Here is a 10,448-nt window from a genome sequence, read left to right as displayed (position 1 = left end):
AGGTCTGCGTCTTTATTCTCATCTTGCCCCTAGGTTCTTCATGACCATTTTTTTGTTTTTTAGATTCCATATGTGTGTGTTAGCATATGGTATTTTTTTCCTCTCTTTCTGGCTTACTTCACTCTGTATGAGAGACTCTAGGTCCATCCACCTCACTACAAATAACTCAATTTCATTTCTTTTTATGGCTGAGTAACATTCCATTGTGTATATGTGCCACATCTTCTTTATCCATTCATCTGTTGATGGACACTTAGGTTGCTTCCACGTCCTGGCTACTGTAAATAGAGCTGCAGTGAACATTTTGGTACGTGACTCTTTTTGAATTATGTTTTTCTCAGGTTATATGCCCGGTAGTGGGATTGCCAATTCTTAGTCTGACAGTATTTTTGTCTAGCTTTTTATGTCTTTTAAACATGTAAAAATTAAATCTCAAGTTGTTTGAAATAGACAACTGCCATAATTGAAAAGCATAACATTTACATGAAATGTGCAGATTTCTATATGCTAATGATTATAAACATATATCAATTGATTACTGCACACTATTCATTTGTTAATATATTTTTTAAAATATTTATTTATTTATTTGGTTGCGCCGGGTCTTAGTTGTGGCAGGCGGGCTCCTTAGTTGCGGCATGCAAACTCTCAGTTGCGACACATGAACTCTTAGTTGCGGCATGCGTGTGAGATCTAGTTCCCCAACCAGGGATCTAACCTGGGCCCCCTGAATTGAGAGTGTGGAATCCTAACCACTGCGCCACCAGAGAAATCCCTAATATTTGTTTTATGTGAAGCATTATCCCGTTTGGTTTTGAGAATACAGACAGACCCAGGCTTCATAAAGCTTACGGATTTGTGGGGGAGACAGAGGCTAAACTAATGAGCAGATGAACAGATCATTTATCACATATTATGTTATAAAGAAGATAAGTAGGATGATGGGTTAAAAAGAACAGCAGAAAGACCAATTTAAATAAGGTAATTAGGGAAGAACTTTCAGAGGAGCTGACATTTAAACTGAATCTGAAGTGTAAGAAAGGGCCAGCTCCTTTACGTAACCTTATGAGTTATTAATCCTTTCAATATTACTATGAGTTGAGAACTACTATTGTCTTAATTTCATAGAGGAAGAAACTGAGACTTAACAAAGATTTACCTTGAGCACAAGTTTAAATGCTCAAGGTTGGTAAAGCTTGAATTGGGACTCAACTCTTTAGGATCCCACAACCTGTTAGGGCTGGAATCCATGACCTTTAGTTTTTAGGTCCCTTCTGACTCTGAGTTTCTGTGAGTGAAACTGACTAGTACAACTTGGACAGAGTGAACATATAGGGCATGTTATTCTCTCTCTGTCGGGCTAGTGAATTCACTGGTAACTTGACAAATGCTAAAATTTCATGAAGGAGTTAGAATACTGTGACTCGGAAACATACTCTAAAGCAGATGGTGCTAGTTACAATTTTTGTTTTGGACATGGATTGTGGTAGACTCAGAGACAGAACTCGGTGAAAGACAATTTCCCAGTTTACTTTGATGCCATTTTGATATTGTTGATGTATTAAATGTACATTGGTCGAATAAAATAAATTTAGGTATTCAGGATGAATATACCTACTGAAGACAAGTAGCTCCTTATCTTGGGTTTAACTCACCACTCAGAGTAGGGTTAAGTCAGGGGGCAAATCTAGATGAGGAAGAAACCTGTGCAGTAGTACCAGCTACCCCTCCTACTATGTAACATTGGAAGAAGCTGTATTATTTCTCTGAAACTCAGTTTCCTCATCATGCTCAAAGGCTTCTGATGGTGCGAGTGATGAAGCTGTAAAAGCCAATCTCTTCTTCATATTTAAAAAGTTGATGGAAACAAAGAAGTGAGTTTAAGCGTCACGATTCATGCAAAAATTAGACCTCTAGTGAAGAACACCATCTTCAGAGCGGGCTGCTTAAAGGGAGCACAGTGCACCTTGTAGACAATTCCAGAAAATATCATTGGTATAAATTCCCCAAAACAGAAAAAAAAAAGTAAGTTATTAACTTCTAAATTTAATTTCATTTCCCCTTTTTAATGTTTTCCTACAATTCTTTAAATCTGTCTATGCTTTAATGCCAGCATCATGTATTTATTTGGCCCATGTCCACGCTCTTTTTAAATTCAGAACACACACCCACACATAGCATTACTTTAAGTTTGAGAAGGCTACGTGTATACCATTAACACATATATCCTCATAATAAAAATTCTCAAAAGCTTATTTCACTTTAGGGAACAAAAGAGCTGTGCCCCAGGTCACACCTGTTCTTATTCATAAACTCTTTGGGAATTCTTACTGAAGGATAAAGCTTTTCAAAGGCCTCCTGATCTACCAATCATACAAGATTAATGCTATCTTCATCTATTCAGCATATTCATATTGAGCTAGTTCTATGAGCCAGACATTGTCCTAGGCATGTGAAATCCAAAACAGGCATAAGATATAAGTGGCTGTGCTCAGTAAACAAGTGTTTTTGATATGCAAAGGATGTCAAGTTCACACTGTTTTTTTTATTGCAGTGGTATTGAATAATACAAATATTGAGCATCTACTTGTAACTGTGAGGCAAGGGCTTTTCACATGTTACTCAAGCCTACCATATTTCACAATGCCAAGAGGCACTACTTATTTATATATTATATAAATGGTGGCCCCTTGAATGGGAGAATGTGATGGTTCTCACTTATCTTGCTTAATTATCACAAAAATCAAATAGGTAGTTTTTGTTATTCCCTTTTCTAAGATGAGAACATTGAGCCTCAAAAGCATTAAAATCACATAGCTATTAAATGGCAGAGCTGGGTTGATATTTGGATCTGAATGATGCTAAAGCCACAATAAATTTATTATTCCATGAAGCATATTGTTACAATACTATCAAATGGCCGATCCCTCACAATTACTCCAAGGTTCTTTTATAAGTGGAAATCATACATTAAAGGCCATTTATATCATTCATCTTAAGGGAAAAATAATGCCTTGCGTCAGCTGTCTGTTCTAGGTATAGGCACAAACTACAAATCCAGCCACTTTTTAAAAGCTGAACACTTACAAGTTGAGGGTCATACAGATTTTTTTCTTAAACTTCTCCTTTTTGAGAGCTGCCCAGGAAATCTCTCAGCAATAATCTTTCTGCTACAGATACATGTTTCTGGTTTTTATCCTAGGCACATTATGGAGAGAAGAAAAAAACAAACAAACAAAAAAACTGTTGACAGGATTAGACGTGTCACCCCAAAATTTTAGAATTTAAATATGAAAATTTTACCTCCTATTGAATAAGACATACGTATATCAATGTTAATTGGTTTTATATCTGAACGGTGACACTCATTAATTCTCTTTACTTTTTCTAGCACTAGGGAAGAGTACTTTTATGTGGCCACAGTAAAAGTTGATGTAAATATATATTTAATGATGACAAACATCAACAGAGTGAATGGGTAGAGGTTAAAAGGAACTAAAGCATATGCAAATTTGAAAGAAGTGGATTTCGATGTCATGAATCATAGTTTGTTATGTACTTGAGTGGGGGATAGAGTATACGATACTAGTCTCGCTATATCAACGTTCTCAGATTTGCCACCCACGCAGTTTACACCTTTGAATATACTCAAGATAGTTCATTAATTTTAAGTTTCTTTTTACTGTTTAATACTTAATGGAGAGAAGCTGTGATATCTCAAAAAAAGTTGATGCTGATTTTGACTCTGCAAAGAAAAATCATCTTTATTTAAATACAGATTAAAATGAGAAATATGTGCTACTAGAATGTTAATGTGGTTACTTAGCAGAGAGAAAATAATGCCAGCTTAATGAGTCCATAAGCATTGTTCCTCTTTTGACAGTCATTTTTATTTTGTTTCATGACCATAGTTTTGCCTTCCTGCTGCTCCCTTTCCCACCTTAATACCCCAGCCAAGCTAGATGCAAATATTGTAGTTTGTGTGAGCAGGCTGAACAAATGTCATTGGAGTAAATTCATCACCACTTCCTGGGACACATAGCAAACTATGTGCCATGACAGGTTGGTGGGTCTGTGATTAGATAGGCATACGTTTTACTCTCTTAAACTCTATGAAATAAACCATATGATATAGTTGGAAAATATTGGAGATAATATATTATATTTACTTTTCCTCTAAGAAGTGACTTAATTGGATTTTGTCTACTGCAATTACCTAAATTCATCTAGTGGACTTGATATACAGATTTTATGATGCTTTTAAAAACCACACTTATAAATTCATGAATATGAATATCAACCAGTTTTCTACCTTCAAATTAAGGTTGATTAAATGTCTTAAATAGTTGTGTTACTTATATTCTTTCTGAATTTTAATGAACATAGCTTATTAAACCCTAGGATTGTCATTATTTTTAGACCTCACATCAAATTCAATTCCTTGAATTGCTTCATATGTGTCAGCTGTGTTTCCATAGTCAGATTTAAAAAATTCAAATAATAGTTTTAGGTCTTTTTCATCTATATATTCTTCTGGTGAAATTCTTCTTGCTTCCTAAACCTCTGCTCTTTCTCTTGGGTAATGCATAGAATAAAATAGATGCTCAATATATATTTTCTGAATTAAGTATGTTATTTTTCTTATTTTCTGAATTGAATATGTTATTTTTCTATCTCCTGTGGCACCCAGAGCAGTCTGGATCATACGAAAATAACACAATAAATTCTTACTGATCAATGATGGATATGTCCTAAACTTATGTGTGAGAAGCTTAGCCTCCATAGAATCACATCTATATTCATATCAGAATGCATAACAATAATTTTTTAAAGGTCTTATTTTGATTCTTAATATTGTATGACTAAAAGATAACCTTATTCCTGAATTTTAAAGTACAATTATAAAAGTAAGGGAATAAGAAAATGAAGAAAATTCCCCTTGGTTACTTAAAATGAGAGATTCACAGTTGTCTATTATATCTCCTGATCTTAATCAAGGCAGACAGGTAGAGTGGAAAGACGTTGTTTTCTGAGATCCTAAAAATGTGGCTTGTCATTCAAATACTGCCCTTCAGTACCTTTGTGAATTAGGCCAAATCATTAATCTTTTTGAGTTTCCATTGTCTCCTTTGAACAAATAGTATAATAATTATATTTGCTATGCAAGATGGATCTGAGAATTAAAGAAACTACCATATATAAAAGGACTGTAAATAAATGCTTCACAAAGACAGAAGGTCAAAAGGTGTGAATTCCCAGGTTTCCTATCACTCTGCTATACTTGCATTATACATCTGACAACGTAAAAATAGTAACTCATTGAAATAGGATACATGCGGCTGGTCTATACACTTCATTAATAGGAAAAAGCATTGTGCTATGTTTGAAATTTCTGTGGATAAACCACCTTAAGTGGATGGATTAAGTCATCAGAAAATTCCCATTGTGTTCAATGAGTGGTTGCAGTGTTTTTGTCTGCTTTTTGTTTTCTAATAGCTTTATCCTTTCCACCATTTTTCATTATTTTCAATGTATTTTATATGATCATTCTATGAAAATGAATTGTATGTTGACTCCAAATATTGTCAGTTGAAGTCAGTGTTTACTAAGGCAAATTCAATGAAAGCAGTGAACAATTCATCAACTCAACTTTTTTTTCTAGTTAAACAATGATTATATTGCTTGAGTAAACAGACAAATTTATGCAACCAGGGCAGAGGCTATGGATGACTTGTATTTCCAGTGGGAAGGGAGGACTCGTTTGGTGTTGTAATATCGAGCCAACCGGTGAATAACTCTCTAAAGCAGAATCAGACAGAATTTAGCATCTTTATCCTTTCTGTTTCTCTCAAGATGCTTTTGTACAGCAACAGGTTTCTTCATTAAATGATAGAGTTCCTCAGGAAGATCAGGAGCAAGTCACTTGGACTTAAGAATTCTCAAGCTTTTGTTGCCTGTCACAAAACGTACTTGTGCAACACCATGTGAGTCTCTCAGGATCACACCGATTTGCAAGGGCGTCAGGCCCTTTTTGGCCAGTTTGTAGATCTGCTCCTTTACGTCATCAGATGTCAGCTTCAGCCAGATGGGGATGCTGCGGCGGTAGGGCAGAGCCAACTGGGACAGGCTCTTCCCTGGAGCATGCATGAGACCTACGATGGTGGCAGTGTGGTTCAAATCAATTGTTAAAACCACAACCTAAAATATGAAACACATAGAATTTTACATAAAGAAGAATTGATTCAAAAATGGATAAATGTATAGCTTATCAAGAGTAGAGAAAATTTTCTCACTTAAAGTAAGAAAGAAAGCAAGATATTATTTCCAACTCTTATCCACCAAAGGTTCAATGGCGATGTTACAGGAAAGTCCACATTAGAGGACGGTATCATATAAAGAAAAAGACACCTTACAAGTGTTAGTTGTCCCATATGTTATCTCATTTTGCATTAACTGCTAATATAGGTTTTATATCAGGGGCAAAATTACACTTTATTCTTCCTAACTCATCTCCTAGTTGTATGTTCCCTAAATGGTATGGTAATGCTCCCATAATACCCAGCACAGTACTTTGCTAGGAGTTCAATAAATGTTTGTTGAATTGAATTACCACATTAACATGTAAACTGTGAGATTGCAGAGCTTACAGCCTTTAAATCTTATTTTAAAAATCTAGGTTTACACAAATTTGCATATTATTTAGAAAATGAATATATTAAGCCCAAATCAGTGTCTAATTTATATGCATTTCCATGAACTCACTTTGACAGTTTGAAGTGTTACCACTGACCAACACATTGGATAGGACGCGAAGATGACCTTATTCATTTTTGGGAATTGACAATTTTTTAGAAGATTACCCAGATGTTTATTTATTTACCAATTGATATTTTTTTCCAAATGAACTCTCCTTGGAGATTTTTATTTACAGTTATTCGTTCACCACTTTTTGAGTCCTGTCGCTTTGTTGACTTCATGTGCTTAGTTTGAGGGACACTGCTGGATGCTTCTTTGATAAATAAAGCTGATCAGGTCTTGTAAGTAAGTGATGACATGTAGCTGAAGCAGCTTAAAGATTTAGCTCTTTGCCAATTTGTTGTTTTATTGAATAGTCATATTTCATTCAAGAAAGAGAACACACTCGTGGTTTGTGGCATTGCAATACATGTACCTTTTCTTTAGAGAAGCTCATATAAACTTATGATAGAAATTGGTCTCTTTGTCAATTTAAAGAGAAATTAAACTGGCTTCTTTACAATTTATTTTACCCTCCTTCTCATTCTTTTATCCAAGTAAGTTAGTTCTACAAATCTTTATATAAAGTCTCAGAGAGAAAAATCCAACATGATGTTTATCAAGCTAGAGTGCTTATTCAGTATGCAAAAAATAATAATAATAATAATAATCACCTTGCTTTGGCTATTGCAGTGCCCCTAAATTGAAGCTATGTGCCTGATCAGGCAAAAATACCTGTGCTTCACATTTCATAGCATCTAAAGCTGGCTTCTTCTGTCTATGTAAATAATTTTAAGTGAAAGATACTGACGTTATTTAACAAGATGAGATTTAGCAAGATATTTTTGACAGGGTTTCCAAAGGAACCACAAAACAATAATGCAGTGAAACCTGATTTTAGAACAAACTCAACTTCTAAATGATTTAAAGAAGCACCATTGATACTTATGAACTTAAAAAAAAAATTAAGGAAAAACCACAGCTTAGTTTCCAATCAGTCAAGACTTTGAACAATGTATTTCTGTTGGGAATAAAGAAAGAAGGGGGTTCTATAAAAAGAAAAAGCTGTAGAGAGGAGGAATTGTATTTTAAAGTCTACACACTTCTAAGGTGTTCAGTTGATGAGGTCTTTGTCTTGTAGTCACCAAGCTTCATTCAGTGTTTCTATAATCACAATGCAGTTTTTACACTCTGCAATTATCTTTAATTGTAAGGATATGCAACCCCTTAATTAAGCTAAAGGGAAGATAGTAGCTGTTCATATTAAAGAACCCATGAACTCCAATAGCCTGTTTTGATGTCTGATTGATTTCGACACTGTCTTGAATAGTGATTGCCGCATTTTGTTCCTTGCTTTGGGTAAGAATCTTAAAGGAAAAAATGCCGAGACCATCCCCTTAATAAATTTCCTCATTGCAGCCTGGTTAACAGAGACGCCTTCTGAAAGTGATCTGCTCCTACATGTCCAAGTGGAAGGAAAAGTAACTCAGCACCACAGGTACTAGTCATTTTGGCTGGAAGAAAAAGTTCCACAACACAGCCACATCACAACACCAGTGGCTGTAGTTTCAGCCAAAGACCTTGAAGTGTCTGACAGAAGGTTTTATTCGATGCTGAAAGGATAGCTAAGTTGACAGCATGTAAGTAAGTGATGTATTTGTGTAACTCTATGTTTGTCAGCCTGGAACACAACCACACCCCTCAACAACACGTACACATACATATGCAAGCCACCACCACCATCGTTACCATTATATATTGAAACCCTTTTGTTTCAGGTTCAGCTCAGAGGTAACTATTTTAATTGAACTGTTTGTGTTTTCTTTGTTTCTCTGCTCACTCCATATATCAAAAGTAATCACTCCTTTCACTAGTATTTCCATAGTACAATGTTTGTAACTCTATTTAACTTATATTTTATTCTGTCTCATATCATTATAAGATATTAAAATGACTCTTACCCCTAACAGATTATAAATACCCTCAAAGCAAGTAATAATGGTTTTTACCCTTTATCCTTTTTTTCTTTGTGTGTGAATAATATATACCTACAGAACACACACACACAAATATTTATCTATATAAACACAGACACATACATAGAGAACATATAGAGTATAAATAGAATATATGCGTGTATGATCATATGCTATATGAGTTTTAAGAAAGAGAGAAAGAGAAAGAGATTGGCTTTTCTTATGTATTAGCTTCTGAAAAGGCAGTAAAATCATTCTATTTGCCAGGTAATCACCCCTATTCCAGTGAGAGTGTTATATCATTATACTGTCAATTTTATATTTTTAAAACTTAACACTGTAACACAAGCAACTGAATCCAATCCCTCTTCCTCCCCTCCAAAAAAGGAAAATCAGTTACTTGTATCATTCAGGTTGATAGGATCTTGCAGTATTGTAAGGTTATCCCTACAGATCCTTGCGGAAATCATAATTGCACTGCTCTCTCCATTCTCTCCTCCACACAGCCCATCTCTGTATTCTGACAATAAGTACACCTCTCTTTTCCTTCTTCTCTTCTCACATTTAGGATTCACTGAGAGAATATACTTAGAGTACCCATCAGGCAGTAATTTTCAAGATGGAAAACACTGGAAGAGGTGTGCTACAAGTCTAACAAAAGATTTGAAAAATGCCATATCAAGTAATTGCACAATTTTATTTTCAGTGTATCAAAATATTCTTGTACGGCCTTCATGGGTGTTTAGAAATATCACATTTGAATGTTCATACCTCTTAAAGAGGAGAAAAAGCTGGAGTACCAATTTGTTTTTGCCAACATGTGGGCTGCATGACCCTGATATTTTACTGTTAGCCTTTGGGATTATACTTCGTTCTGTGGATTCCATTACCTTTTTTTTTTATTAGTTTCTGCTTTATAACAAAGTGAATCAGTCATACATATACATCTGTTCCCACATCCCTTCGCTCATGCATCTCCCTCCCTCCCACCCTCCACATCCCACCCCTCCAGGCGGTCACAAAGAACCGAGCTGATCTCCCTGTGCTCTGCGGCTGCTTCCCACTATCTATCTACCTTACGTTTGGTAGTGTATATATGTCCATGCCTCTCTTTCGCTTTGTCACAGCTTACCCTTCCCCCTCCCCATATCCTCAAGTCCATTCTCAAGTAGGTCTGTGTCTTTATTCCCGTTTTACCCCTAGGTTCTTCATGACATTTTTTTTTAATTCCATATATATGTGTTAGCATACGGTATTTGTCTTTCTCTTTCTGACTTACTTCACTCTGTATGACAGACTCTAGGTCTATCCACTTCATTACAAATAGCTCAGTTTCGTTTCTTTTTATGGCTGAGGAATATTCCATTGTATATATGTGCCACGTCTTCTTTATCCATTCATCCAATGATGGACACTTAGGTTGTTTCCATCTCCGGGCTATTGTGAATAGAGCTGCAATGAACATTTTGGTACATGTCTCTTTTTGAATTACGGTTTTCTCAGGGTATATGCCTAGTAGTGGGATTGCTGGGTCATATGGTAGTTCTACTTTTAGTTTTTTAAGGAACCTCCATACTGTTCTCCATGGTGGCTGTACCAATTCACATTCCCACCAGCAGTGCAAGAGTGTTACCTCTTCTCCACAACCTCTCCAGTATTTATTGTTTGGAGATTTCTTGATGATGGCCATTCTGACTGGTGTGAGATGATATCTCATTGTAGTTTTGATTTGCATTT

At 35.5% G+C, this 10,448-nt stretch overlaps 1 pseudogene across 1 annotated transcript; it reads right to left on the bottom strand.

Annotated features, from left to right (window-relative positions):
- Positions 1–5,698: 5,698 nt before the first annotated feature.
- LOC308620717 (small ribosomal subunit protein uS15-like) lies at positions 5,699–6,147 on the bottom strand (annotated as a pseudogene). The gene has a single exon. The product of its transcript is annotated as a small ribosomal subunit protein uS15-like (transcript).
- Between the last annotated feature and the right edge of the window lie 4,301 nt (positions 6,148–10,448).

The sequence above is a fragment of the Mesoplodon bidens genome (assembly GCF_964165515.1).
Source record: "Mesoplodon bidens genome assembly, chromosome: 7".
NCBI classification, from domain to species: domain Eukaryota; kingdom Metazoa; phylum Chordata; class Mammalia; order Artiodactyla; family Ziphiidae; genus Mesoplodon; species Mesoplodon bidens.
This window is presented reverse-complemented; position numbering and strand designations above follow the sequence as displayed.